A 16,040-nucleotide genomic window follows, 5' to 3' on the forward strand; every position below is an offset into this window, starting at 1 on the left:
AACCTGTTCATCAACTTGAATTCCAACATCAAAGGTCTTTTCCTGTGTACCTGCTTCATCACACATGATTTGATTTTCAGCGATATCTTCGTTACAAGTATTCAACAAAATTATTTTTTCCTTTTTTTTTAACAAACGTTGGAGCTTTAGATGTATGGTCGTCGCGTCGGTCTATCAATCTGGCAAGCAAATATATGCGGAATTACGCCTGGTTTCAATATAATTTTTCCCACTTTCATAGTTTTGATACACATGTAATTTTCTAAGTCTGTTTCAACCTAAAATTCAAAGTAATGGTCATAGTAAAGAGTAAAGTATATTTTTTTTTATCAATCATTATCATTCATACTTACACTAAAATGATCTTCGCAACAAAAATGCGTCCCCTTGGCAGATATGGCGCGCTGCCATAACTTTCGTAACAGTAAAATAAAAATTTTGTCTGGTGCAGTTACCGAAAGAATTCTTGCATTTAGGAACGATGCTTGTAACGTCATTTTTTATCATTATTCATATTCACGCAGTTGCGTGAATATGTTGTGTATTATGAAATAAATTTTTTTTAAATGAGCCCGTTATATTGATAATTTCGGTAATTAGCATTTGGTTCATTCCTTCATTTATTACACCTGGTCTATTATATTTTTATCTCGTACACTTTTGTCATGAATGAAAATAGGACATTTGAATACCAGATCTATTTTCACAGGGTTTCAGGACTTCAAAGAGATTGTGGTTGATGATTACGTACATAATGGTCTTGACTGAAACATGGTTGAGATCGGATACGGCTTCCGAAGTGGTTGACATTCCCGGATATTCAAAATTCATTTTTCTGGAGAGACAGAGCTTATTCCGAAGTGGTTGGCATAACCGGATAGTCAAAGCATAGTCAGAGAATATAGACAGCATCTAAAGCATAGAGTAAGTGATTTATCAAGATGGCGAATGAGTAGGTCACATCGATGTATCTCTCCTGATACTTATTGATTTCAAATACATTGTGAAGTGATAACTCAATTGTGTCGTTCCACATCTTTACCAAAGAATATCTACGGGGTGTGGTGGATAATATAGTCAAAAAAGTCAGTGACGAATATGATCGAACCATATCAGACTTCAAAAAAGATATTTTAGAATTAAAACAGGTAAACTGTGGCATAATATCTCGAATCGACGATATCGAGCAAATATCTAGGAATAGAAATTATTAGATATTTTGGTAAGTATTCAAGATAATACTATCAAGAATTCAGTTACTGTTGTGTTGCAAATTATAAATCAGATTATGGAAGTGAAAGCCATGACCGAAAAAAGTATATCCAAACGCCACTGACTGCGGAACAAAAACATAAATAACCGACAGCCGTCCGTTAGCTGTTTTGGTCCAATTTTTTATCACCATGACGCGTGATGAACAATAAAAAACACCTGAATTCAACGAGTATTTTTGTTCAGGAAAATCTGAGGAGGCTGAAGCTGATGAAAAGTACCATGGATATGCTGCCTAAAAAAGATGTATGAGCAACGGGATCACTTTTGCGAAGTATGATAACAGAATTCATCGCATAAAGGATGGCAGTGATATCACACAAACTAATAGGTACAATTTTCATTATTTGCGGAAATATAACTGGTTCTTTTTTATGCTGATGGTCAAATATCGATAATTCTCATTTCACATAATCCATTTCATTTATTTTTTTTATTTAACTGGTTAGATATAATGATGTATTTTTTATTTTATGAAACTTTATTATTGAGTTGTCTGTCATATTGCTTTGCTATTAGGTTGTTGTAATATTTACACAATGTCCATTTCTATATAAATCGGGTTTTTTTTGTAACGAAGGAGTTATATCAACATTTTAGTTTTTCTTTCCATCAAATAAACTTCACACTGCCACATATGTGTGTATATATGTATGTATATAAATGTTAGGGCAGTTAAATGTATACCCAATTGAAAGTCCTTATCTTTATCCTTTCATTCTAAATTATCTATTTATCATTTATAGCGAACTCTTCAGATTTGAAAAATGCAATTTTAAATACAGGATTCGATTTTGTGGGTATAACAGAAACTTGTCTACACTAGGGAATATCAACCGATAATCTTCTATTCATCGAAATTGTCCTACGAATATATCATCACACACGTTCCCCCTGGACGTGTGTGAGACACTTTGAAATACAATTATATCTTTGATGAGTGCAATGAATATATAGAGAGTACATATGGATCGGAATTTCTTTTAAAGAATGTTCAATTGCTATTGGAAATACTTACAGACCTCCTTGTTCAAGCGAGGCCAAATTTATGGATCATGTAGAAGATTAATTTTCGAATATGTTTTATGAGTTTAATAAAATAATTTGTGAATATTAATGGAGTTTAATCCCAAAACCAAACCAACCAAAACATTGACGCTAACCTTTAAAACCTACATTCCTATATTATTCATTTATGTGATTGTGCCTATCATTACTCACATAATAAATCCATATTTAATAAAAGATTATCTTCCCACATCATGAAAATCCGCACAAAATATCCCCTCACTCAAAATGAACTACCCATTGGATTTCAGTGATATATAAATGTTTATAATAAATGTTTAATAACAAAGTATTTCCATGAGATTCATGGAAATCCGCAAAAATCATCTATTTACCTGAAATAAACCACCTAGCGGAGTTCAATTACATAATAAACCAATGTTTAATATGCAACCATTTTCCCACATCATAGAAATCCGCAAAATTTATCGCTTTACCTAAAATAAACTACCTAGTGTGATCTTCATTCAATTAGTGTGCTTTCAATTTGTTCAAAAATAATTGAGAAGATAATGGAAACTCAGTTAAGTGATTTCATGACTTGTAATCATTTATTACCTCGAGAGCAATAAGGGTTTAGACAAGGTTATAGTCGCGCGACATCCTTGGCTGAAGTGTTTGATGACATTATTGATGATAACGATAAAAATGAAGTGAGTGTATTGATTCTGCTCGACTACTCAAAGGCATTCGATCAACTGAATCATAATATCCTGTTAATGTTACACTATTTGGGCTTTAATAACACCATACACTTACTTGAAATTTCGTAATAAATGTTTTGAAACATGCTAGCTATTATCTTTATGCGGACGATACTCAAATATACTATTCTTTCAATCTAACAGATCTCGAGTTACCAGTAGAGCTTATTAATGATGATCTTAGTTTGTTATATGAAATTTTAACTGATCATGCTCTGATAATAAATGCAAAAAACTCAGTAGCTTTGATATTTACTAACACAAAGGTAACAAACTTTTTGAAAATCCATGTAATAGTCCAGTATACAGGGTGACTGAATAAGTGTGAAACATTTAAGGCGGTGATTCCTCATCGAAAAAAAGATAGGATCTTTCATATAAAGAAACTTCATTGGACCATTCCTTGTTAAGATACAGCCCCTTAAAGGGGGTACGCAACCCCTAAAATTTATTTCCAATGTAACTTTTTGTCTTATTATTTGTTTACCATTTAAAAATGTATTTCTGATAGCTCGTTTCATTCTAAACAAAAAATGTTTCTTGGGTTTTTGCCCAAAATGAAATAAAATTATTTTACGAACAACTACAGAGATACATCGTCATGAATGCGAAATGGATTTATTGTTATTTTGTAGTTAGTACCTGCATTGAACGATTAAAGGGTAATAAGCAAAACTAATTTATTAATAACAAAACACACAACATGTACAAATCATAGTAAATGTTCGAAATGTCTACCTTCAGACATTACGCATGCGTCTAGACGTCGGCGCATTGAACCACGTATTCGCTCAAATACTCCTGGAGTCTCTCTGATTACCCTGCACGCATCGATGATACGGTTTCTTAAGTCCTCTACATCGCGAACAGGAGTACGATAAACCAAATGCTGTAAATGGCCCCAAATAGAGAAATCGAGAGGATTGAGATCCAGGGATCGAGCGGGCCAGTTCTGTGGTCCTCCTCGACATATCCACTGATTTGCATATGTTTCAGTTAAATGTTGACGTGCTACTTGACTAAAATGGGCGGGAGCCCCATCATGCATAGAAAACATATCCCTTCTGACGCCCAACGAAACTTCCTTCAGCAGTACTGGATGCACTTCTCTTAGAAATTGAACGTATGCCCCACTATTTAATCGAGGAGGTAGAAAATGAGGCCCAATTAAATCATCCCCAATAACTCCGAGCCAAACGTTGAGAGAAAACTGTTCTTGAAGGTTAGTTTCGACAATAGCGTGAGGGTTTTCATCAGCCCATATGTGCCAATTATGAAAATCAATAATCTTGTCCCGAGAAAAACTACATTCGAATATGAATTCTATCGTCTTCAAAAGTCTTCAAAAAGTCACAATTTCTTCTAATCATTTCCAGCTTCCAATTGCAAAATTCAAGACGGTTCGGAAAGTCTCGCGGTAACAGGGCCTGTACTCGTTGCAGATGGTAAAGGTATAAGAAGTTTTCCTTTAAAATTCGAAATACCGTCATATGATCAACATTTAGCTGGAAAGCAATCTTTCTAGTACTTGTAGTAGGTTGTTCTTCAATCAAATTATCAATTAATTATTCTCGTAATCGTTGATGAAGTCGAGCAAATATTCTATGTGAAGGATGCTGCCGTTGAGGATACATTTCAACATATCTTCTAGAAGCTTCTAACCCGTTCCGTAACGTAATGCATATCAGCCATTTCCTCATTTGTGTATGCCATTTTAATAACAAGTGAATTATTAAAGTAACAAATTAAGAACAGAACAACAACACACAATTAGTATTAATTCAATTTCGAGAATTCACAAACTGACAGCGTTATACCAATTTAATTGTCACTATCGCTAATAGCGACCTACTGGATTGATTAGTTTCGTATTTTCGCATTTATGACGATGTAAATCTGTAGTTGTTCCTAAAATAATTTTTTGCTGCGAACTGGTTTATTTTGGGCAAAAAACCCATGAGACATTTTTTGTTTAGAATGAAACAGGCTATGGGAAATAAAGTTTTAAATGGTAAACAAATAATAAGACAAAAAGTTACATTGGAAATAAATTTTAGGGGTTGCGTTTTCCACCCCTTACAACCAAATAAACCAAATCAAATAAGTTTCTGGCTAAGTGTCTTTTTGGTAGTACAAAACGTCAGAATAATTTCAATATTGTAACTTGTTTAGTGCTTGTGAAAAAAATTGTTATACAAACCACTATAATAATTCCAATCTATAAAGGTGGTTATATTAATGCCCCTTGCAATTATAGGCCAATATCGCTTATACCAATTCTTGGTAAAATCATTGAGAAACTAGTAAAGGTAAGAATAATGGAGTTCGTGGAAAGAAATAAAATTCTAAATAGGCAGCAATTTGGCTTTCAGGCTAGGAAAGGAACTGAAGATGCCATGTTTGTCTTCCTTAATGAACTGTACACTACACTAAACCGTGGAGACGCATGTGCGGCGGTGTTTTGCGTCCTGGCAAAAGCATTTGACTGTGTAAACCATAAAATTCTACTGCGTAAACTAAACCAGTATGGTTTCAGAAAACAGAGTTATGATTGGATAGAATCGTACCTTAAACAGAGAACTCAGATTGTGAGAACACATAGGCTCTCAGATGGAGGTTCCGTCGAGTGTGGGGTTCCTCAGGGCTCAGTGCTGGGACCAATTTTGTTCTTACCTTATTTTAACGACTTAGTAAATATTACAACCGACGGTTCTTTCACAATCTTTGCTGATGACACTACCATTCTATGGTACGATAAAGATGCTGAAAACTTGCACTCAAAAATAGTTCTAGGGATTACAAAGATCAAAGAGTGGTGCGATGCTAATTTACTCTCCTTCAATATTAAAAAAACTAACTGCGTATCATTCCACTGTGCTTTGCCGGATATCCCTCTGGGTGATGGTGCAATAAGAAATAATGCATGTAATAAGTTTCTAGGGGTGCACATGGATGGGGAACTAAACTTCCAGCATCATGTTAGACAGCTAGGTTCAAGGATCGCCTCGGGTGGTTATGCACTACGCATCGTTGTAAATGAACTAGGTACAGCGACAGCAATGCAGGTTTATCATGCCTTGATCGAATCGCACATTCGATATGGAATCGCTTTCTGGGGAGTCTGTAATCAAGTACATTTGAACTCAATCTTTGTTCTTCAAAAACGTGCAATTCGCTATCTTTGTAAGGCGGTTCCCAGGGTATCTTGTAAAGAACTATTCAAAACTCGTAAGTTGTTAACTCTGCCCTCATTGTTCATTCTCGAAAATGCCTGTCTAGTATATAAAAACAAAACACTTTACAAGTTCGCTGATGGAATCACCCACCAGAAAAATGACATAAAACTTCCAATCCCAAAAACAAATTTAATAAAAAATTCATGCATATATAACGCTGCCAAAATAGTCAATCATCTGCCAACAGAAATAAAACATTCTGAAACATATGCTATGTTCAGAAAAAAATTGAAAACTTCTCTTCTGGATCTGGCTTTATATAGTATTACGGAATTTTTTGAGACAGTGTTTGTTCACTGACGTCTAACATCAGCTCAGTATGTTATATGTTATATGTGTCATTTAATTCATTTATTTTAATACTTAGTTATAACCAATTGAAAATTAAATTAATTGATAGTCCTATATTTTATTGACAATATCATGTGAACCATGATATATCAAGTTTTATGAATGTCTACACTTTGTCGATAAGATTATTGTATCTTCAGACAATAAAGTATATTTATTATTATTATTATAAATTTTATGTACCCTCTTTAAGGGGCTGTATCTTAACAAGGGATGCTCTAATGAAATTTCTTTATATGAGAGATCCTATCTTTTTTTAGATGAGGAATCACTTCCTTAAATGTTTTACACTTATTTAGTTACACCCTGTATACATAGGTACAGAGAATGAAAACAATAGTTAGTCATACTTGAATAAAAAATTAAAGAATGAAGATAAAACATAAATCACGGCACCTAATATACAAATGTTTCAATTTAAAAACAAATACATATATTATATATCATTGAGAATTAATCTCAGGAATTATCACTCCAATAGTATTTTAAACTATAAAAACATATTTTTATTAAGAATAATTTCATATTATTTTCAAAGATTCCATATGATTTGGACACCTTAATTGAATCAGGCAATTTATTGTAAAGTGAGATAGCATTGTATATTGGGGAATTTTTAAATTAATTTAATTTGTGGTAGGGCCTCCTTACTATACTACGTACCACCAAATCAATAAATATAGTCTTGCAGCTATCTTCGGATTTCATACTGAACATAAGCCTCAGGATGCGTTTTTGGCAAACAAAAATTCTTTCAGCATTAGTGCAATAGTTTCCAGCATATTCAAATACAGTTCCCCTGTTAAATTTTGATCAATAAATAGAGGTCCTACAATATGGTTTCCCAATATTTCTGCCCAAACGTTAGTTTTTTCTGGGTTGTTGGAATTGACATATGGCAGATAAAAAGGAATATTTCTAGAAATATCGATATTAATGTGTTTGTCTTCAGCAAATTTTCAAATGTTCCGCCATTTTGTAGTAGGAGAAGATATTGACTTCATATTCTAGGGTTGTAAAGTATTCGTCAGGAGCTTCAAAATGATGTATCACAAGACCCACGTTTCCATTTCCTTTGAAAGTTTCATCTGTCAATTTCACTTCAAAATAAAGTATTCATGCATTAATTTTATTATCCCAAATTTCAATTTTTTGAGTTGACTTGTTCAAAAAATAAAAGGAGCGGGGGACATCAAAGAAATGCACTGTAGAATAACGTGATTTATAGAAGTAAAGTATTTTACCTGTCGTTAAATGCAATTTTGGACATGATCCGTAATTTTTTTAATTCAAAATATAAGTGATGATATCACAAAATGTGTAATCAAAAAAATCGAAAAATTTCTTGAATGATGATCACAAAATTTGAACTTAATATAGAAAATACTTTATTCCAATATCAACCTAAAATGTTATTCTCCTTTCGATTCTCAAAGTTGAACATTTCCAGTATCAATGCAAACAGAAGTTCCTCAAAGAAATCATAAATCACATTTCTTTTGATAACTATGACTGAATACATACTTCTCAATTTTTATTACGTCTTTAAGACACCTTATAATATGCAAATTCTACACCATAATCGCTACCGAACAATATACCGTACCCCAATAACCCTTTCAAAACACCGCGTTGTCTATTTCAGTCTGGATTCGACTTCTAGGACTGATGCCATAAATAAATACACAATGCGGTTCCATAAACGTGGTCTTACTTCTGGTTGGGAACTTACCTGACGCGTGTTCTTTTTTTCATCAGATGAACTTTACCGATTGATTCTAAAAGCCAATTCGATGCAGATTATTTTTGGTAGAAAAAAACAGCGACCAGAGGTAACAAGTGACAAAAGCTATTATTCAGAAAACAAGACATTCTCTTGCAGATTTATTCGTCATAAATTCTAATAAATTATCTACATTTTAAGTATATCGCATCATTACTCACAAATAAAAAAACACTCCCAAAAGTTGCAAATTTAAACTAAGGAAATTTTGAAATATTGTAACGTGATCCAACTAATTCTTTCCAAAGACAAGTGAAAGATTTTTTGAAAAATTCAAACATACTTTTTACTGAAAGGAAAAAGTTCAAATTACCATTGATGAACCCCCAAATTCCAAAATTATACATCCAATATCCTGAACCACTATAATTTTCAACCAAAATTCAGTCTACGGAATTCATATTACTTGATCAATAAAATAGAGAACGTAACTCTACTAGACAACGCAAAATTACTACCCTTTGATGTCCAGAATCTATTTCCCAGCATACCTCCTGATGATTCTATCACTTTAGTAATAAAATTATTAGATAAAAATAGAGTGAACTCAGTTATAAAACAAGAAATCATTGACCTTCTGTCGTTATGTCTCAAAATTATTTTCATTTTAACAACAATATTCATTCCTCTTCAAAAGGTTTAATTATGGGAAATCCATTAAGCCCCTTACTTGCGAAAATTTTCATGGATAACCTAGAGAAGTCGATTTTTAAACGTTCTTTGATATGTTCTTTGATTTGATATAATGATGACGTTTTGGTATGTTTTACAGGTACTAAGAGACATTTAAATACTTTTCATGGAGAAAATAATAAAATTTATGAAAACATTAAATTCACTTTTGAAGTAGAAGCAGTCAACTCAAACTCAATCAATTTCTTGGACTTAACAATTAGTAGAATGAACCACAAATATGATTTTTCAATTTATCACAAAACGTCCTATACGGATATTACTATACATTACGATTCTACCCATCCATATCAACACAAAGTAGCAGCTTATAATAGCATGATTCACAGATAAGTCAATGTTCCTCTTGCAATATATAATTTCAATAAAGAACTCAATATCATCAAGCAAATTGCAGTAAACAATGTATTTAAAGCCAAAAATTTCTACGCAAAAGCGAATCGTTGATAAGTTGATAAGTTAGATAACCAAAATTATAGAGATTTAACGTATTTTGGACAAACAACAGAAAAAGTGGCTTCATTTTTGAGAAAACGAGATATTAAAATTGCATATAGAACAAGTAGTACGGTGGGAAAGTTAGTTAGTTAGTCAAAACATCCAGATTCGAGAAATCAGGAGTATATAAATTAAAGTGTGGAACGTGTCCTAAGGTATATATTGGTCGAACTGGCAGAAAATTTAGGAATCGAATCCAGGAACATCATATAAGCTATGTAAATAAGATAACAAGTTCAACATATTCAAATCATCTTACAGAAAAAAGCATATCTTCAACGAAGAGTTCAAAATCCTACACATAGAAAATAAAGGTTTGAAACTGAATAATTTGGAAGCAATGGTCTGCAGCATGGAAAAAGTCAATTAAACTAAAATATAGAAATTCACAATACAAATAATTATATATACACAAATAAAAGAGTAAAGATATGAGAATATCAAACAGAAGTATGAAAAAACATGAAACTGAAAAATATGACAATTGAAAATAGTACAGTCTAAACTGTTGCAATCAAGTTATTAATATTTCCAAATCAGCCTGGAAGTATTCTTTGAGGGAATAAAATGTATTGTCATGTAACAGTTTATTAATATTTTTTTTGAAGGAATGCAGGTTTGATAGCTGTTTAAGAGAGATAGGTAGTTTGTTGTATAACCTGATGGGCATAATTTTAGGGCCGTTTGCTGCTTTCGTTCATTTATGGTGGGGAACAATAAAATTATAGTTAGATGTTAACGTATATCCTGTCCGAAGATTACCTCTTGATTCAAATTTGTCTAGATGAGTTTTGACATAAACAACACAGTTTAATATATATAGTGAAATAATAGTTAGAATATCCAAATCGGTAAACAGCTCCCTACATGAGTCATCATATTTTTTGAAACACATTGTTCTCACTATCTTTTTTTGAGCTATTAGTAATTCGTTTATTCTTGTACAGTTACCAAAGTTGATCAGACAATAACTAAATGAAGATTGAATATAAGCATAGTAATAACTCTTCAATATATTCAGTGGAACAAAATTACGATAATTACGGATTACAAAACAATGTTTCGACATTTTACTCGAAATATTCAATGTGCTTCTTCCAAGAGAGTTGAGCATCAATGTTCAAACCTAAAAATTTTACAGATGAGGTTTGTTGTATTGACTTGCCATTTATTTTGACCAGAACACTGCGATCATTCTCATCCAGTGAAAAGACGATTGTATTAGTTTTTGAGCTGTTCAGAATGAGACCATTTTGAGAACAATATTTTTGCATATTAGCAACTGCTTGATTGGCCTGACTCGACAATCCCTCATAATCTGAAGACTTCAGAGTGAACGAAGAATCGTCGGCCAATTGTATTGTTCAATGTTGACGATTACTGTTGTTGAGGGCATGTACGAATGAAAGAAAGAGAATAGGTCCTAGGACGCTACTCTGGGGAACACCGATGGGGACGACACAGGTTCTAGAGTGGAAGATCCCACCTTCCAGTTTAACCCTCTCAGTTTGCGTTCTGCAATCCAGATAAGATCTCAACCAATCCAGAGATGAGCCACGAATTCCTAAACAAAATAAATTGCTTAAAAGTAAATCGTGCTCAACAGTGTCGAAAGCTCGTGATAAGTCGAATAGAGCACCTCTATTGAGATTAGAAATGACTTCATTGACTAAATTCATCGTGGCATCCTGAGTGGACTTGCCAATTTGAAAGCCATATTGACAGTCTGGGATGATTTTATACTTCTTGCAAAAAAAGTGTAGTCTTCTTTGATAAGTTTTCTCGAATATTTTGGAAAATGCAGACCCAATGGAAATCGAATGCTTGTCATGTTTCTTATGGATAGTCATGTTTGAGTCGAGTAGGGAATATACCTTCGACTAAGGAGATATTAATGAGGTATGAGAGGGGTTCGATCAAATTTTCAACCACCTTGAACAAGAGGTTGCAAGGTACTTCATCCACGCCACTGGAAGTCTTAGAAGATATCGACTTCACTATCTCGAGTAGTTCTGTTTCATCCAGAGGATATAAAAAAGTGAGTTGGAGTTGATGTCACAGTTATTTACTAAAATAGGAGATGTTTCTTTGACTAATTTTTGGACAGCATTCAAGAAGTAATCGCTGAATGTTTGGGAGATATCAACTCCCTCGTTTACCGATAATTCATTCTCATCAATAACATATTTTGGCAAGAATTGGCTTTTTTATCACATGCGGTATTCTGTTTGATTATAGTCCAGGCAACCTTAGATTTATTTGTAGCTTCATGAAATTTGTGGCCGAAGTTAGACTTCTTTAAAGTTTCTATCTTTTGTCGATGCTGTCTCAAAAGTAATTTATATTGTTGGTTGAAGATTTCATCAGATTAGATTTTACTGATGTGAAAAACATCTCTGAGTATTTTTCCTTCATCAACGATCTCCTTAATTATCCAAGGTTTATTGTTATTAGATTTTTTATGTGTATTGGTTTGATGTAATTCCTGAGGAAAGGCTCTATCGAATAGGTTGAGAAATGAGTCATAAAAAATTGAGAAATTTTCATCAGCATTACTGTTGCTGGAGTATATAGATAGCCAATCCTCACGAGCCAATAAAGCATTCAAAAAGTGAATGTTTTGATCACAGAAGGATCTTTTAAGAAAATAATTGGTTATCTTTACAGTAGGAGAGGTGATTGGTAAAACTATATATTGGAGTGCATGATTCGAGAAATCTATGACTGACGGTGGAATTAGAGGTTTTGGATGTAGAGGAAAAAATATTGTCCACGTAGACATGCTATTGCCCTGTATTCTTGTGTAATCGAAAATACATTGATTCAATCCGTAAGAGGCAAATAAATTACGCAGATAACTTGCATGGCCATCAATGGAATTCTTATGGAAGTTGAAATTAAAATCACCACAAACGATACAAGAGGTTTGAACATTTTTTTCAAAAAGGGAATCAAGAAATAGTTCCATATTATGTATGAATGATAGACTATTGGAAGATGGAGGTCTGTAAAAACAGTTAACGCGGATTCTGGAGTTGTGAGCGGTTATTTCGACAACAGCATATTCAAACGTACCCTGAGATTTTTCGACGGTGGTGTGTAAGACTATATAATCGTGAATATTTTCAACAAAGATAGTTACCCCTCCACCAACTTTATCGTTACGGCAAAAATAATCGGAAAGAGTATAACAATTGACATTGACAGCTAATATCTCATTTTCTTGACACCAAGTTTCTGTTAAACAAACTACATCCGGATATTCAAGAGACTATGAATGTTCAGATGAAAGATTACAAAACACGGCGATTTTTGTATTGGTTCATGAGAAATGAGAGATTTTTCACGGAAAAAACAAAAATTCTTTTACCACGACGTTTTCTAGCCACCTATCACTTTTCAACAGTAACTGCTTACAAGATTTGGAAATACCCAATTTGAACGCACTGTTTTTCCCTTTGGTATTCAACTTTTAACACTTGATATTTAGATCCGGAAATGATTCCTTCAGAAAAGACTGCTTCACTTCATTATCAACCAGTCCGTTGATTTTTCCAACATGAAGCCATTCCAACTCAGCTTTATTTGGAACGTCTTGTATCATCATGTTCGGTTTCTTATTGGATCCAGTAATTAGAATTTTGTGATTATTACCAGGTTTATTAGCAGATGACTGGGGAACTCGGTCATTGGCCTTGACTTTTTTTGCAGAGTTTTTTTGGATATCGGACTTTGGATATGGCTCGGGTAGAAAAGAAGCACTTTGTTTCTGTTCCGAATTGATGCTTGGTTTGCGCATTTTTTTGTCCGATTCAATAGGAACATTGATGGTCTGAATGTTGGCAAAATTATTATAATCGACTATTTGCTTTTTCAGTAGAAAAATAATTTCTTCTTGGTCATGTAGTCTTTTAGTCATCTGTTCGGAGAGTTTTTCTAATAGATTCACTTCGCGATCGACTTGTTGAAGTTTACTCGCGGTAAAGAGGCATTCCGATTTCGAACAATACACGGATGATTCATTATTAAAGTCTGAGTTTTCACTTGATAGTCACCACTAGATAGGTTAACAAGGAGATTCTGTAAAATAATATCCTCAGAATAACTATCTGGTAAAACTGTCGTCACTATAAGATCGATTATTTCGCTTCTCTTTAATTTATTAAGTTCAGCTGCTAGAACACCCTGCTCGCTTGGCGACATGTTCACTGTCGTGTAGGTGTAGTTTATGAAAGTACTATGGATCTTCATCAAGTAATGGCCGAATCAATCAGAAAATTTAAATTAAGTTTTCATTCATATAACCTCAATTTTCCTCGCCTGCACTACAAACTGACACTTGACAGCTTACAAGAATTCATCAAAAACGAGCACTTTTCTCAATTGCTAGAAATTCAATACTCTTCTCAATGAGAGTTCTTCCTCTAAAACTCTTAACTTATATCTCTTTTCCGATACCTGTCAATGATTCCGGATAGAAATTTGCGGAAAATTTTCTTGTGAAACTTTTCATAACTTTTAACAGAATGATTTATAAATAAACACTCGTCTACGTATGCCACGCTCGTCTACGTTGGCTTTCAAGAGAGATGTACAATATTGTACACCATGTTGCACTATTTTACGCACGTTTACGTGTTGCATCTCTGTCGGAAAATACCACTAAATGTTGTACAATTTCAAATGACGTGAAGTCCAAGTATTGAGCTACATTCGAGCGACTCCCGATAAAGCAAGCAGGGGCAGGACATTGAGTCCATTGGCCAGGAATTCAATGGCATTGAAACCAGTGGAACAGATCTCGTCTCGAGTTTCGGAAGAAATGCTATTAAGATTTTTCAGGGTTCGCCCAGTAGTATGGGCAAAATCGAATTATTTCAATAATTGAATCATATGTAATCGAATTATCATTCGAATTAATAAATCACTCGCAATGCGCAGAGTAGAATCACTAATTTCACAAAAAATTGGTCACTCCCAAAAATACAATCCTTTCAATTCAAACAAGATTACTTTTGACTGGGATTTAATCAAATAAGTGAATGAATGTCATTACGATGTCATCGATGATACAAATAGATCAAATTTATTCCGTGACATAAAAATCGTAATTTTGAATGAATTGTGTGTTTTTTTCTTATAATGTTATCCAGACTAGTACTGGAGAGACCTGGGACACGTGTCTTACGGCGAAATATCGATGTCTACAGTGAGGATGGCAGTGTTCCATGTAAGTGAAATTTTTACCTCTCATTTAGTATATTGTGTAGAAATCCTATGAATAATATCTGATTTAATTCCATAATGAATGTTTGGAATACAAATTGAGTAGAGAAAAATGTTTTTTGCAAAATTCAGTGTTCATATATCAAATCATATGTAATCGAATTGTCATTCGAATTATGAATCACTCGCAATGCACAGTAGAATCACTCATTTGACAAAAAATTAGTTACTCCTAAAAATTCAACCCTTTCAATTTAAACAAGATTACTTTTGGCTCAGATTTAATCAAATAAGTGAATGAACGTCATTACGATATCATCAATGACACCAGTAAATCAAACTTACTCGGTGACATAAAAATCGGCATTTATGGATGAATTGTGTGTTTTTTTTCTTATAATTGTATAGAAATCCTGTGAATGATATGTGATTTAATTACATAACGAATATTTGGAATACAAATTGAGTAGAGAAAACTGTTTTTTGTATAATTCGGTGTTCATATCCGAAAGAAATTTTCTTTCGTGTAATTCAATGTTTATATAAAATTAGCTGTTTCAGGAGGGGTTTTTATATCAGTTTGTGTCTGAAAGTTACTTCTTTGCATGATCTGCACATCTATGTATGAAGTCATTACTTTAAAAATTGATTACTTTCTTCCTTTCTTTGGAAGATTTCACATTTTCTTGTATCAAGATGGAGTAGTAGAAAGCCAAAAATTTTGTTTCTCAAAAATTAGTCACTCCTAAAAATATAACCCTTTCAATTCAAATAATACAGTAGTTGTTTAGTATGTGAATGTTCCTTCATAGATAAAATTATGATTTTTACTATAAACTAAGAACAATTTTTCATTTCATTTTTATATATTGAAAAATTATTTTAAGTTTTTGAATGTATTGTTCATTTTTAAGTTTTATGTTTGAATTTTGAAATAAAGTTTCATTCCATTAATTTTTGAGATGAACCAGTGCCGATCGTTCACAATTGGCTTTGATATTAGGTGTATTTTGTTGACATTAATCTTATTCCAGATTGGGCCATTCCCCCTAAAAGTTATTCGCTGTCCTTCTCGATCAGATAACTTTTGTCGGAAATAGCCCATTCTGGAATAAGATTAGAATAAGAAAGAAGGGAAGATAAGACCCCTCCCTGGGGACATCCCTTCATGACAAGTCCTCTCACTGTGATGTCTTCTACATTGATACT

General features: G+C 33.2%; 1 protein-coding gene across 3 annotated transcripts in view; it reads left to right on the forward strand.

The window, feature by feature from the left end:
- Gt (giant) overlaps nt 1–16,040 on the forward strand; it is a 41,232-nt gene that overhangs the window by 16,537 nt on the left and 8,655 nt on the right. Inside the window, exon 1 of one of the 3 annotated variants that reach the window (XM_074169771.1) lies at nt 923–1,148. The exons of 1 other annotated variant lie outside the window; for it this stretch is intronic. The gene's annotated coding sequence lies outside the window, so the exon portion shown is untranslated. Of the gene's footprint in view, nt 1–922; nt 1,149–1,237; nt 1,604–16,040 lie in introns of those variants that run through there. One more of the 3 variants, XM_023170308.2, reaches the window with a different exon arrangement.

The sequence above is a fragment of the Leptinotarsa decemlineata genome, unplaced genomic scaffold (assembly GCF_025532065.1).
Source record: "Leptinotarsa decemlineata unplaced genomic scaffold, Ldec_3_MD MMD2_P_RNA_scaffold_6, whole genome shotgun sequence".
Lineage (NCBI taxonomy): Eukaryota > Metazoa > Arthropoda > Insecta > Coleoptera > Chrysomelidae > Leptinotarsa > Leptinotarsa decemlineata.